At 39.4% G+C, this 15,000-nt stretch overlaps 1 long non-coding RNA gene across 1 annotated transcript in view; it reads left to right on the forward strand.

Annotated features, from left to right (window-relative positions):
• Nucleotides 1-6,175: 6,175 nt before the first annotated feature.
• LOC119903750 overlaps nucleotides 6,176-15,000 on the forward strand; it is a 9,145-nt gene continuing 320 nt past the window's right edge. Inside the window, exons 1-3 of the long non-coding RNA XR_005444615.1 lie at nucleotides 6,176-7,378; nucleotides 9,021-9,053; nucleotides 13,782-13,833. This is a non-coding gene — a long non-coding RNA (uncharacterized LOC119903750). The remainder of the gene's footprint in view (nucleotides 7,379-9,020; nucleotides 9,054-13,781; nucleotides 13,834-15,000) is intronic.

The following is a 15,000-nucleotide window of genomic DNA, read 5'->3' on the forward strand; positions in this document are numbered from 1 at the left end:
TAAGATTGCAACCAGGCGTGCGCTCGTACACGTGCTCGCTTGAACTCATGAGCGAATAGAATCCAAAACACAAATCACTTTCATAGAGAGATCTCGCAATAAACACAGAAACACCTCACCTAACCTTATCCCCAACCAGGTTTTTACTAGTCTATATGGCCAGTTATAGCTTCTCCAAAGAAGTAAGTATTTTCAGAGAAATCCATTTATACATTGATTGCTGACTGCCTACAACATTGTTAGACTCTCAACTTTAAAACAGATCTATTATATGTATTAATATATACACACCTTGAGAAAAACACCACCTACTTCAGAATCCTGATTGTGGATTTCAGCTCAGCGTTCAACACAATGTCCCCTAAGAAAATGATCAGCAAACTCAGCACTCTGGGTTTAAATACAACACTCTGCAACTGGATAGTGGACTTCTCACGAACGGGCCCCAGTCAGTTCGGATTGGCGGACTCACCTCCACAACTCTAGTGCTCAACACGGGAGCCCCCAGGGCTGTGTGCTCAACCCCTCCTGTTCACGCTGTACACCCACGACTGCATCCCCCGACATGGATGAGACTTCATATGGGGAGGAAATTCATAATCTTGTAGAGTGGTGCTCAGAGAACAACCTACCGCTCAACGTCAGCAAAACCAAGGAGCTGCTCATTGATTTTAGGAAGAAGGAGATAAAGACACACACTCCTGTCGGCATCAGTAGAGCTGAGGTGGAGCAGGTGAATAGTTTCAAGATCCTGGGAATCGGCATCACAGAGAACCTGACATGGTCGTCTCACATCTCCACGTGGTGAAGAAAGAAAGCTAAGATTACGACTGGATTTCTGGAGGAAATCAGACACCAGAAGATCAACAGAAGATCATTGGTACCCATCCCGAGCATCAGTGATATCAGTGAGGTGAGGTGCCTGCAGAGCCCAAAGGATACTAAAGGACAGTTCCCACCTAGCCACAGCCTGTTCACCCTGCTGCCTTCTGGGAAGAGATATAGAAGTTTCTGCTGCTGCACCACCAGATTGCAGAGCAGCTTTCCCCCCCAAACTATACTCTTAAACTCTAGTTCATCCTCAGCACTGCTCCAGTGATGATAGTTTATTTCTGTTAATTATATTTATAATTAATTGTTTCCTGTCTGCTATGTAGCAGAAGGGAGTTATAAAACTCAATTTCACTCTACAACTTGTTATATTGTGAAAATAAAACCTACCTACCTACCTAAATGTTTGCTTTACTGAGAGAAAAAATGTGGTTTCTTGTTTATACATTCTTGATTCAATAACACATAATGTTAGCCTACAGAAGGCAGAAGCCATATGTTAGCTTGCTTTGCAAAACCTTGTTGATAAAACAACAATACTGAAAGGATAGATTAAACAATCCACGTTATATTTTTCATCTACTTTGGTGAACTCGAAGCTCCGCTGTCACCACTGAATGCTTACACTCCCGCAGGCAGGAATACTTCCTTTCAGTGGTAACTAACGTTAACTTTGCACAACATCTGTCAGCTACTGAACCCAGTAGGTTATAGACAGTACCTGGCACACAGGTAATACATGTGCTGAAACTAAACAACAGTGACACAATAAACAATATGTGCATATATTGGTGCATTGTTGGGCGGCACGGTGGGCCAGTGGATAGCACTGATCTCACCCCGGTTGCAGCACTGAAAAACAAATGTGAACTAATAAAGCTGACTCTGCGCGAATTAACCCAGCAGATGCGACACCGGCTTACACAGGGATAGTATAAAGTCAGTCTTGCGCAGAGGTGGACGGCCCCGCCTCACTGTCGTGTCAAATGAGAGGATGAAGAGGGACTATCCTTCTAGGCACGAGAAGAGAAAGAAGCTCAGTGAGAGTGAAGTGCAGGAACAGCAGGCAGGTAAACTTGTGTTCGCTCCTCTCAGAGTCTGATGTCAGCAGGTAACAGTAACAGTAGCCTAATGTTCAGTTAATGTGTAGCTGCTGTGAATTTCTGTCTGTCTGTCCTGCTAACCAGCTGAGAAGCGCAGCTCTTGTCTGTCGTGTCTTGGTTTCTTGCCAGACTGTGACAGAACAATGTTGAGTAAAAATACAACTATTTATTATGTTTGATAACGCAGATGGGCCACAGTGTTTATAAACTGCAGCTCGGAAAAGATGACCGCATTGCACGTGGAAATGCGTTCATATTCACGGCCTAAAAAATTTTATTCACGCATTCCAGCAATAAACATCTGTGAACCAGTCCAGACAGGATGTGAGGGCACTCCTCATACATCATTTTAAAACAAGACAGTGAAGTTTATTTCCAACTCTGGACTAATGCAAGATGGGAAGCAGTGGATTTGCATTACATTGACAAGGGCTTTGCTTAAGTTTGTCAGTGGAGTAAATTTGGGATCATCAGCCAGTACAAGAACAGACTCCAGCCAGTCAGCCCAGCTGATCCACATCCGGCCTCAGTCAGTGCGAGCACAGACCCGGTCCGGACGTCTTTAGCGGGTCCCACAGACCCAGGTGAAACACAGGCAGCCTCAGACATTACCAGCGCAGCCAGAGATGAACAGCCAGCATCAGACCCTAACGGAACAGTTGCTGCTTCACCAAATGACCCGGCAGACTGGCCCCCGGTCTTAACAGACTTCATGAGGACTGAGTTAGTGCCAGAGGTCTGTTCAAAGCAGCTCTGGACTTTTCTAGAAGAGGTTTCTATTCAGGCTAATTAAAGAGGGAGGACTGTAGTGAGAGCATTGTTGTGTCAGGTGTGACTGTGCAGCAGCTCTGTTTTTGTCTGTGGCCGAGTGCTAACGTAGCTGCTAGAGCTTTGCAATATAAACATGTGAAAACTGAAGCCAACCTCGCTCTGTGTGGGACTGTGAGTTGCACTTTATCAGAGGTGCAGACGTTAACATGTGGATTTTTGATGAGATTGTGAATTGAGAAGTGTTTCAGTTAGTTTTGACCTCCTTGTCCAACACAACCCGTGCACATGCCCAAAGTCCAAAATGAGGTCGGTCTGAAGGGGGAAACTACTACAAGAGCAGAACACAGGCTAATCCTCCCACAGTATAGGAAATATCCACTTGTACTCTTCCTTATTGTGATTCACTGTAACTTATAATGCTGTCTGGAGTGAATTTAAAAATAAATACTGTGTATAGATTTTGATGTGTAGTACTTTTGATTACTTAAGTATATTTTAAAACCAGGTACTTTTTTACTTTTACTTGAGTAACTTTTTTATGTGGTATCTGCATTTTTACTTAAGTAGGAAAATCGAGTACTTCTTCCACCACTGTATTTACAGCAATAAGCCAAAATATTACATTCAGGCATCATGCCCACAACATGGGACTTACATAAGTTTGCATTAAGTTAGTCAACTCTTATAATTTCACAGCACAAACGCCCACTTGCTCATCACTCTCTCAAGATAATTAATCAACATCCAACACTACGGAATAACGTTAATAAAACACATGCTTACCTTTCTGTTAATTAAACATCTATATAGCCTCAGCATCCTCTCCCCTGCTTCTTGTTCTGGCAGCTCCGTGTCCATTTAAATAAAGCACTTTTAAATCATCTATTAACTTTCTCCTCCACCAGTATCTCTCCCTGATTTAAAGTTCTGTCCATCATCCTGTCCGGTCCTCACGCTGCTCACGTCTGCTTGCAGGTGCAGCTGCGCGTTAGCATCGCTGCTAACGTAACTTTAACCTTCACTAGCTTTGCTTTGCTCCGAATTTGATTGTTTTATGGCGATTTAATAAGTTAATAAGCTCATGTGCACAAAACGCCAAAGCTTCAATTGATTAACGTATCTCTCTCTCCCCCTCTCGCTCCCCCTCCCTCTCTCGGTCCACGTAAGTGGACTGGGCGCGTTCCATTTCTGTTTGGGCCGTCTGCCGTAAGATGGCTTGATTCCATTTCAAATTTCTGCCAGTCGGCCGTGAAATGAATCCAAAGGCCACTATTTCTGTTGAGAAAGGGTGTTTTACAGCCTGTGATTGTAAAATATGATGGTGCTCATTTAATTGTATATTTCTAACAATATCTGGCTGAGGATATTTACTTATAAAATCACTTTTGCTAAGAGAAGGGGTCATCAAACTGGACTTTTATTCCCTTATGTAATCCCTGCACTTGTCACATATACCATATATATATATATATATATATCATACATATATATATCACATATCATCAGAATGGGCTTTTTATTGTGCATTCAGCCCCCACGTCACATTTCATTTCTTATCTTTATATATTTTCTACACATAATTTATTTGTCCATAGCAAATCCTATAATTAATTTGTAATGTCAATATTTCATTTCTGTTTTATTTCCCATTTAAAAATAATTTATTCTGTATCTCATTGTTATTACCTTTTATTATTTTTATTATTCTGTGTTATGCTTACTCTAGCTAACAGAACAGATTATAATTGTCATGCTGATATAAAATCTTAAAACCAAGAATAAATACATTTACAAACCCATCTTCAGGGTTGTGTAATAGTAGTCTATGCAGTATTGGATGACCTGTAAATAAGAATGAGTTGGTCTTTTTAGCCATAACCCAAGCACTTCAGGCCTTCTTTCAAGCCTCAGATTCGTGCATCTATCAGACCTGTTTTTTTGCTGAGCTATTGAGCTAGGCTAATGAATTCTGATCTGTGAAACCTAAATGTCTCTTAAGGAAAAATGTAATGAAGCCAAGATCTATCTAAAGCAAGTAATCCCAGGGTAAGAGAAGAACAGCAGAAAATAAATCTAAAATTGAGAGTTGTCTGTAGAGACCAGCAAAAAAAAGAGTCAACTGTAAAGTAATAATTTGATCTGTGATCTTTTTATGGTAACCAGACACAGCTTGGTGACAGCTTACATAGGGAGCTAGGAGAGGAGGGGAAAGTTTATTTTCAGGAACATGATTTGAAAAATTTGACCTAAATGATTTATGAATTTAGTTTTTCCAACACACAGACTACTTTGTGTTAATTCACCTCAGCTGTCTCCACACTGGCCCTGCTCACAATATTTACACATGTGGTTACAGCACTGTGACCTGAGAGGGAACATGAAAACACTGCTTGGACAGATATTGCTACTGTGTTTAACAAATAAATGTTGTTTCTTGTAACCTCTTATTCATTAAAACACACACATACAATAGATGGTGAAAGCGTGCACAGCTTTAGTTGCCTCAGCAGCTACAGGGCAGGGATACAGTAGGCCCAGAGGGTGTGATGTTCAGGGAGCCACTGGAGTGAGCGGCAGCTCCACCTGTATTTGGACAGATCTAACTTTGGCAGCACTTTGGACAGCTGGTCACCAACCTGTTTGACTCCAAGGAGAATCCTCAGTGTCCTGTCTGGTGTTCCTGGCTATGCTACTGAATGGGACAAGATAGAAGACCTCAGCCTGTCAAATACTATGGTAGTCACTGAGCAGCCTCCACAGCCACATCACGCAGCTCGGTCACACGGACATGACCTCTCTCCTGGGCCCTCTTTGCTCTCCTAGTTCCTCAGTGGTACCTGTAGCTGGTCTTAGAGACTCTGTGCCTACACAATAACTCACCAAAGGAAAATTATGGCCTGCATACTAATGACTAATGACACTAAGGATTGCCTTCGTTCCTTAAAAATGGTTTTAGAGAGCAGGGAGAGTTTTACAACAATCATTTTTGGAGAAAATCTTTACTATGATCCAGGATCATGTCCTGTTTTACATAAGATATAAAAACATGTCAGTCACTGAAATGGCAGCTCAGGTACATTTATAATGGCACCCACCTCCACCCTCCCAACCAAAATGATTCACATTTGTTACTTTGTAGATTATTTGATTACATTGCAGGTGCTTGCACAGAGAAAAGCAAAATCCAAGAAGAGATATAGGTGTTTCTTTAATTTCTCCTCAATAGAAAATATTTACTTTTATACTAAGGTGAGACCAAAGGATTTTTTCTCCTACGTCTTAAATTCAACTCAGGAGAAACAACCACATATCATCTCATTTATATCTTCCTCAATCAAAACAAGAGATCTCTAACTGATCTTGAATAAGTCTAATTTAATTTAAGTACCCTGAACATTGCACCATATGAGACCAGAGAAAGAGCCAAAGAAACCTCACATATGATTCCTGTAAATGTTAAGTATTTTCATTTTAGGGGCTTTATACTTTTGCTCCCCTACATTTTTAAATCCTGTATTGTATTTATTGCTGTTTATCTGAACCCTATAAAGTTACTGAGATGAAGAAAAATAATTATTTGTCAATGAAAATATTGCACAACTTTGTTACAGCCAGCATAACTGGAACACCAACCACTGATGTTTGGAGATTAATTCATTAAGGACAGAATGCATGCATGAACTGAGGTACTACAATGTCATACAGAATGAGCACTTTTACTTTTGATACTTAAGTATATTCACTATGACTATGGAATACTTTTATACCTTTTTGAGGACTTGTGATAAATATCTATTTCTACTTTTCTTGAGTAAGGGACCATTGTACTATATTTAAAGTAACTATCAGCTGGATGGTGCACTGGAAAAGTTGTTGCACTTAAAACAGAAGGTACAGTATTCAAAATGTGCTCAGGGCATCCTTTTTTATCTCCTGAGGACAAAAAAGAGCCATTAATAAGACTGAGCAAAGCATCTCCCTCAAGTCTCTTCCTATGATGTCTTAGCCAGAACCTGGGCAAATGTGGAGGGAACACAGACAGTTCTCCTGACAGTGTTGAGGTCCCCCTTAAACCTCCGCTGCCCCATATACAAATACACACAAAGTGGCCTGTACAGTTCCACAGATTCAAGACTCTCTAAAACCACCATTTTTCTTTATACGTCTAAAATTGTATAGATTTTGTTACTAGCTGCATTTCAGATTTAGATGAATAAAATACAGTCAACAATTAAATTACGGTGTTTGCTTATGGTACTTTTATACTTTTAGTTAAGTAAAATTTTAAATATATGAAATTTTACTTCTAACAGTATGTAAAGCCTGGTGTTTCTACTGTCACTGATAAATGTGTTTCTTGCTTTATTTTAAACACTGTAGCCTGTAACACAGGCCTCTGTGTCAGAGCTGAGAAGTGGAGAATATTGTGGTGACTTTGCAGCCTCTCGGCTCAGGCTTAATTAATGGGCCATCAGCGGAGGGACACGCCCCCCTGCACCTGGAACTTGCCCCCCTCCCCCAACCTTTCAGCAGCGCAGCAGAGAGGAGCAGAAGAAAACAGAGAGTGGCCGGAGTTTGGAGAGATTTGTTAGCAGGAGTTTGGAGAGATTTGTTTGAAAAATTTAAAGACGAAGACTTCATCTTAACCGACGCAAGAGGCAATTTCAGAGCAGGTAAGATTTATAGATATTTCTGCTTCTTGTCAAATGATGTTAATGTGCAATATTATTTTGAATGGAAGAAAACAGCAAGCTCTAACTTTAATTGAGTGGCTCCAGAACCGCTCCAGTCAGATCTCCAGCACACAATTGATAGGTACATGGTTTAACATGATGGCAGAAGTGCATATTTAATGGATTTAGTGCAGATGCAACAGAATAGTGCTGTTAAATTGTAAATATTTTTTTCTGTGTAAATAACAATACACTTATAGGCTACTGTGCATGAGGCCGTATTTGCTTTGCGACAAATCCCAGTCTGTTTTTTCTGCTGCCACAGCTGCTTTTAACTCCCCTGTTACTGTCAGTAACAATTCCACCTCGTGTTAGATCCATGCAGAACTATCTCTGGTGTGGTTTTTAGTCTGTAGTAGTACCTTCTTCTTTTAACAAATCTTCTACTAATGCGAAGTAGACAATGTGCTTCCTGTTTATACCGGCACGCGCATGCTCAGTGTAGGCTATGTGGACGGCCACTTCACGTATTCAGAGACAGAGATCCATTCTGTTATGCAGATAAAATGCTGCTGGGGACGGAGATCGTTTTTGGTTTAAATCTCCTTTTAAACAGAAACGTAGTAGTGCGGATGTGGCCCAAGACAGGTGAGCCAACATTACACCTGAGAGAGGACACTGAAGTAGATGTAACACAGTCTCTTTTTATTATTATTTTGATCCCAAAGCAGCTCTGTTCTCATGGCTTATTGTGTGAAAATTAAATATTTATCAGCTACTACTTGATTGATTTAGTACCCTTTCCTATTGCCTGTCTCACTCCCACCTCTGTGACTGTCTGTTTAGTTAGTGGAGGGAAAGCTTCTGACAGGGAGAGCTGAATAACAGTTGCCACCATAAAAAGAAGAAAACGTGATGTTTCCTGACAACAGTTTGTTTATAAAATTAGGTAAAATCTGCCCGCAGCCTGCAACGGATTTTCAAAAAGTAACACTTACTTTATAAAGTACACCTGTAAAGTCTTATACAATCCATTACAACAGTGCTGCCACAAAGTCTACTTTAATGATGCCTTTAATCAGTTTTCTTTTTTGACACAGTCATATAGGTGTTAAGTGAATTAAATTTTTTAGCACTGAGGTCATAGTTGGTGAAAATGTTGTACTGGACTACATCATATTCAGATGTGTTTAATATTCCGCCCTACTCATATATAAACAGGGAGAGCAAAATCACCTTTCAGTGTAACAACACCTTGAACTATAGGCTTAGTAATAAACAGAACTGAATTTACACATTCCTGACAAAATGGTCAGAAACTGAACCTGTTGTACAGAATTGCAGTAGATTGTACAGGTGTCCTGAATAGTCGCTACTGAGTATAAAGCAGTATCTGGAAACAAAGCACAAATGGCACATTGTCTCACTGGAGACTTGAGACGTAACCTCGTATTTATGACAGGGTGTCCAATTCACTTAAAACATGTGTTTATTCTCTCTCTCTCACTGTGTAGAGAGATGTATTATATGATATGAAATGCAGCAGTACTGTATCACTTAATATTACTACTACACATTGTTATTTTTATATTTTGTTCAGAGTATAACATGACATCATTTTCATTATTCTCATTGGTGTTAGGTCCAGGAAGAGATCGCTATGAGTCAAACACAGGTATGTGCCTTTACAAACTCTTTACTCCATCCTGACACTGACTTCTTTCTTCACTGTAAAAGTAGTAGTAGTTGTGATTCAGCGTTAAAGCTGACATTTTTAAATGAAACAATATCAGCTGCAGACCGATAATATAAACAGGAATTTAGGGCTCGGGCAATTCGTCAACATAGTCGATCCAGTGTTGGCAGGATTCCCCCGGACAAGCTCCAGCTACAAGACCGTGCCTTCGACCATCTAAAGTTTGGAAGTATTTTAGACAGACAGTCTCTGTGATCTGAGAAAAGCTTCACTGCAGCACAACTGTCCACGAATACGTGAAGCAGCATGAACACGTGAGCGAAAGTATCCTGGAGCACTGACGGCAGCACCGCAAATCCTATTTACTTTCTGTCGCCACACGAGCATGGCACATCATCAGCACAAGGACACGTAGTATTTCTTAATCGCTTTCATGTTAAAAGTAATTTTTGCCCCGCTGCTGTCATTGTAGCATAACGTTACACCTCAAGACATCGAACGTTCGGCCGTTTCATATTTTCTGTTTTAATTAACGGCCACATATGAGCGAGAAAACAGCTGAAACTAACATTACAGACGATCTGTGACTGTCTGTACAGTCTGTGAATCCTTTCAATTGTTTTCTTTGCCCGACACTGATGCAGAAATGCATTTGATTATCATACTGCAGTACTCAATATTGAAATTAATCCATGTCAAAAACATTAAAAGTTTTAAGTAAAGTAGCCTAATAATTAATGTCTGTTATTGTTGTTATCACAACACATCAATGGCGTGGAAATTTGATTCATTTTAAGATTTGCTGCTATTCTTATTTTATATATATATATATATATATATATATATATATACACACACATTATTCTAATGTGCTTCATCAGGATGATTAAAATATAGATTTATTTATTAGGAATGTTTTTGATATTTATTTTGGATAAATTGGTATGTTAATCGAGTAATAGGCAACTTTTTTCCTTTTAGAATACAGAAAATTAGTCGTTAGATTAATTGGGTAATTGAAAAAATAATCGTTTGATTAATTGACTTGAAAAATAATCGTTACGTACAGCCCTAATCAGAAATTGAATATCTGCAGGCTTAGAAGTTGTGATTATTTTACAGTACTTAATCTTAACGCTGTTCCTGAACTTTAGCTGCCAGTAATCTTACTGCTAACATCAGGCGAGATGGATTTATATAGCCTGCAGTGGAAAAGCTACATTTTACAAGGGGTTGGGGTAAACAGCTGACTGAATGGGATATTGCTCAGCACTGGGGATGTAGCGATTGCTGGATTTCACTATTAACCGTGCTTTAAAACGTCACGGTTAATTAATCAGCGTTTCCCACACATAGGGTTTACTTGGGCGGGCCGTCCAGGTAGATTAACAGCTGCCCAAGTAAATTTGGCGACCCATTTTACAATTGTTTTAAAATAAGTAAGTAAAGGTAATACATAATAACTTAAATAATGTGGCAGGTTGTTGGGGAATTAAATATAATTGTGACACTTACAATCAATGCTGTCGCACTGAGATCGAGCTTTCAGTACAACATAAACAAACAAAGCAGGTGTAACCGACAGCACCGCTGCGCTATGAGGCCTATTTTCAATGGCTTGTGCCACGCCAAAGCTTGACGAGCTCGCACGCAAGCAGCAGTCAAATTAGCTGAACTTTTGCGCTGAACCCAGCTTCCACACAGTGCAAATCACTTCTTTTGTGAAAGGTTCTTTATGGAAGAACGTTGTCCTCTGCCGACCTTCAGTCACTGAACATTTAACATCCTGTTGCTTCCTCCTGTCTGTGCTGAGAAAATGTTGCAGGTGTAAAACACTAACAGAACATCAGGAGCTTATAAACTTCCAGAACTGTGGGCTACCAATTACCTGCATTTCAGTTATTAATAACGCTGCATGAGACATGTTCTCAATTTTCATCATTGAACATTCATCATCATTTTCACTAAAACTTATACATGTGGATGAGAGTTGATGACAACAGTTCAGTTTATTCCCCTCCCCAATAACAATTTCCCCTGGGAGATAAAGTTAATATCCTCTTATATTAATAATAATACTTAAATATTATAGTTTTATAATTGTTAATGTAATATTAAAAACCTACTTAAGTAATTACTAGTGTTGTTAAATTAATTAATGCATAATAATCATGATAATCTTGAAACCGTGATTATTCCTCTGACTATAATCGTACCAACAAAATCTGTAATCGTTGCATCCCTACTCAGCACAAGCCAGTCTCTCGTGTTTCAACAGTTTCATTTACCAGTCCTGACCAGCACGCACGCTGTCACCGTGTACACGGACTAAAACTTCTAGTGAAGTTATGGATGTTATATTATGACATGTTAGAACAGTTGCAACATTTTGGTACGTGTGCTTATTCACTTTCTCGCCAAGTGCTGGATGAGAAAAGTAAAGGACTGTCATGTCTATTCACTAAATATGGAGTTAGAGCCAGCAGCCAATTAGCTTTAGATAATATAGATTTATTTATATTTAGCATGCACACTAAAGTGATTTGATCTTCTCAATAAACCCTCAGAAAGAAAGACAATACATGTATTCCCCCAAAAAACTATTTCTTCAAGGTAAATTAACTTTTACGTTAATTGTCAGTTATTAACATAATTTATTTGTATTATTCAACACTATACTACTAAAATGACTATGTAAAAAAGCCTTTGTCCTGAGCATGAACTCAAATCAGTCCCTGCTCGTTCTGTTCTCTCAGACAAAAGTTGATGGCAGATTTCTTTTTTAAATGAAAGTAGAGTCCCAGGCAGAGACTGCAACTTTTTGGCCAATCCTGAGAGCAAGATGTCAGTGGGACTGCAGTCAGTTTGTTGCTGTGCCTTGTCAACTTGCAAAGTTGTAGATACCATGCAGTTCTTGCTGCGACAGTCGTAATGTGGGTAAAACGTTGAGAGTGGATGACAAGTAAACGACCTACTGAAAAATAAGTGGAGTCTGTTCAAAGATGTCAACAGTTTATTAGTCAAGATTCAATTCAGTTACATACTTGTCAGTTTGTGTACTTTGATTGTATTAATAAAGCAAATGGAAATAAGTGATTATTATATTGGTTTTAATGATTAGGTTGTTATGAATGTGGTCATTCATAAAGTAATTCTATGGAACAAAAATTTTATACCCACAAAGATACATTGGGAATTATTATTGTTATGTAATCATAGCACCCTAAATTGTGACAGATTTCCCAGCCCTATCATCAATAGGGATGCAACGATTACAGATTATTGTCAGAGAAATAATCACGGTTTCACGATTATGCATTAATTTTCACTAGTAATAACTTAAGTTGATTTTTAATATTAAATTACATTAACAATTGTGTTTCTATAATATGTAAGTATTATTACTATAAGAGGAATATTAACTTCATTTATTCCCCAGGGGAAACTGTTAATAAGAGGGAAATAAACTGAATTGTTGTCATCAACTCTCATCTAGACATCATTCATGCAGTGTTATTAATAACTGAAATGCAGGTAATTGGTAGCCTACAGTCCTGAAAGTCTAAAAGCTCCTGATGTTATGTAGTGTTTTACACCTGGCAACATTTTTTCAACACAGATGTAACGTTAAATGTTCAGTGACGGAAGGTATTGAAAGGACTATGTTCTTCCATAAAGAACCTTTCAGAAAAGAAGCGATTTGCGCTGGGTTCAGCACAAAAGTACTTCGACTGCGGCATGGCGTGCGGTGCGCGATCCTCTACACAGCAACAAAGTGCCCTAGCGCGGCGCAAGTCGCTGAAATAATGGGCCTCTTTCTGTGCGGTGGGTCTGAAAGGTTACATGCTGCTTTCTTTGTTTACGTTGTACTGAAAGCTCGACTCTCACCGCTACGGCATCGATTGTAAGTGACACGTTCAGGTTTAATTCCCTATACCAACTAAGGTGGGTCTCTGACATTGACAGCTTTGTGTTGGAGAGATTTGTGCAGCGCTGTTCATGAGAGACGGAGAGAGTGAGCGAGAGATGTTGCGCGAATATATACACTGTAGAAACAGTTACACCTTTAGAAGAGCAGTTGATATTCAGTCCTCGTATAATTATTAGTGTGCAATTATCTGATTAATCCTCTGTCAGTACCACAATTTCCACGGACGGTGTTTATACTGTATGTGCAGTCATTATTTAAAAAAGGCCTAACAAAATTAGCCGAGTGTTATATAAAAAAATCTAAACAACACTAACAAGTATGTGAAATATGTTTAACAAAAAGAAAATGAAGAAAGGAAAGAAAATGCTCGCAAAGGAGGTATTGGGTGTGTAATTGCTCTAGTTTTAGTATAGTGAAAATGGTGTAACTGATCCATACAGGCCAGTAACATTGGAAGGTCAAGACAAGTCATTTTAAAACTCCTTTTATTCACCGGCAGTCTTTGTACTCTGCAACTTAGGTTTTTATTAGAGCACAGAGTAATAATAAATGACTGTTGCTGTTTTTCACAGGTGAAAGTCTCACTTTCACCTCCACCCCACACACAGTGAAGAGAGGAAGACCAGTGGATAATATGTTTTTGGCAGTAAGGATGCTGTCCATTTAAAACCTGAAACACTTTTCAACTCTCTAACAGTTAACAAATACAGAAGGATGCAGCCTTACCCACACTATATAGTATGAGGTGTTACTTTTTGTATGCTCTTGTTTTTCAGATGGAGGTTCTGACCCCTGCGCTGAGTTAGAGATAAGGAGAACTCACTGATGGTGAGTTAAATTGCTTTAATTATGAAATATACAAAAACTCCTGCCTTTGTTTCATACTTTAACTCAGTCAAAAGACAAGTAGAGTACTACTTTACTCTTACTGTAAGTGTACTTTTGTTTGAGTGTTTGTTTGTAACTCTTTTCTAATTTATGATGGTCAGTGTTGGGCAAGTTACTCAGAAATTATTATATATTACTAGTTATTACTCCTTTAAAGTATTACTTTACTTATTACTGGGTGGGCAATATTAGATTGTGGACGATTAAAATGTCTCCACGATCTATCTTTTCAGAGAGATCATTACTGTCGTGCTACAGATCACAATCTATTTAGTTCTGTCTGCGTCCTCTGCTGTCTACTAAGGCAACACAGTAACTGTTGGGCCTCATAAAATAAGTTCCCCGTGTCCCCCAGCTACTCTGTCTCAACTCTCTGTGATTTACGGAGGTTGCTGATGAACAGATGTGTTACTTGTTGCTAAAGTAACTGCTAAGTGCCATTAAGTAGCTGCTGTGATCTTATAAGCTCAGTTAGCCTAGTGGTCGTAGCTGACTCAGCCCGGACTGGGAGCTCGCAGCACCTGGGAGTGTTTTGTGTTTAACGTTACACCTCTACTCAGGCACTGGAGGTTTTAGGCCTCAGCAAGCGGCGCTGGTTTGGGCACCAGAACAGGAGCCAAGCGTGCAACGACACCGCGCTCAGCAGCCTCCCAGTAAACACTGTATGAACGGGACCGAACACAGACTTTGGACAAGTTTGTGCAGCGGTGTTCACGAGAGAGAAAGAGAGCGCGAGCCAGGAGGTGCTGCACGAATATTTGCTCCTCAATACAGCTCCTCGGTCAAACATGATTTTAAATATGCCTAGTAAAAAAATTTTTAAATTAATGTGGTGGTCAGCGTTGACAATTAACCAAATTATAGGCTAATTATGGGAAACACTGCTTTCACTACCACCCTGCCTTTGCCCCCAAACAAAGCATCTCTCCCGAGTTATTAACTAATATCGTATTCACAACAGCGAGTATGCTATGGTCTTTACATACGGTACCGCTGAGCTGCCGCACAGTCGTGGATTCATGTCAAGGATGGTGCGTTTAGTAACGAGTTTTTTAGAAAAGTAACTACACTTCACTTTACAATTACACTACTAGTTACAGGGAAAAG

This window comes from Micropterus salmoides, unplaced genomic scaffold (genome assembly GCF_014851395.1).
Source record: "Micropterus salmoides isolate LMB-PRFRI ecotype aquatic unplaced genomic scaffold, ASM1485139v1 Ms_hic_scaffold_15, whole genome shotgun sequence".
Lineage (NCBI taxonomy): Eukaryota > Metazoa > Chordata > Actinopteri > Centrarchiformes > Centrarchidae > Micropterus > Micropterus salmoides.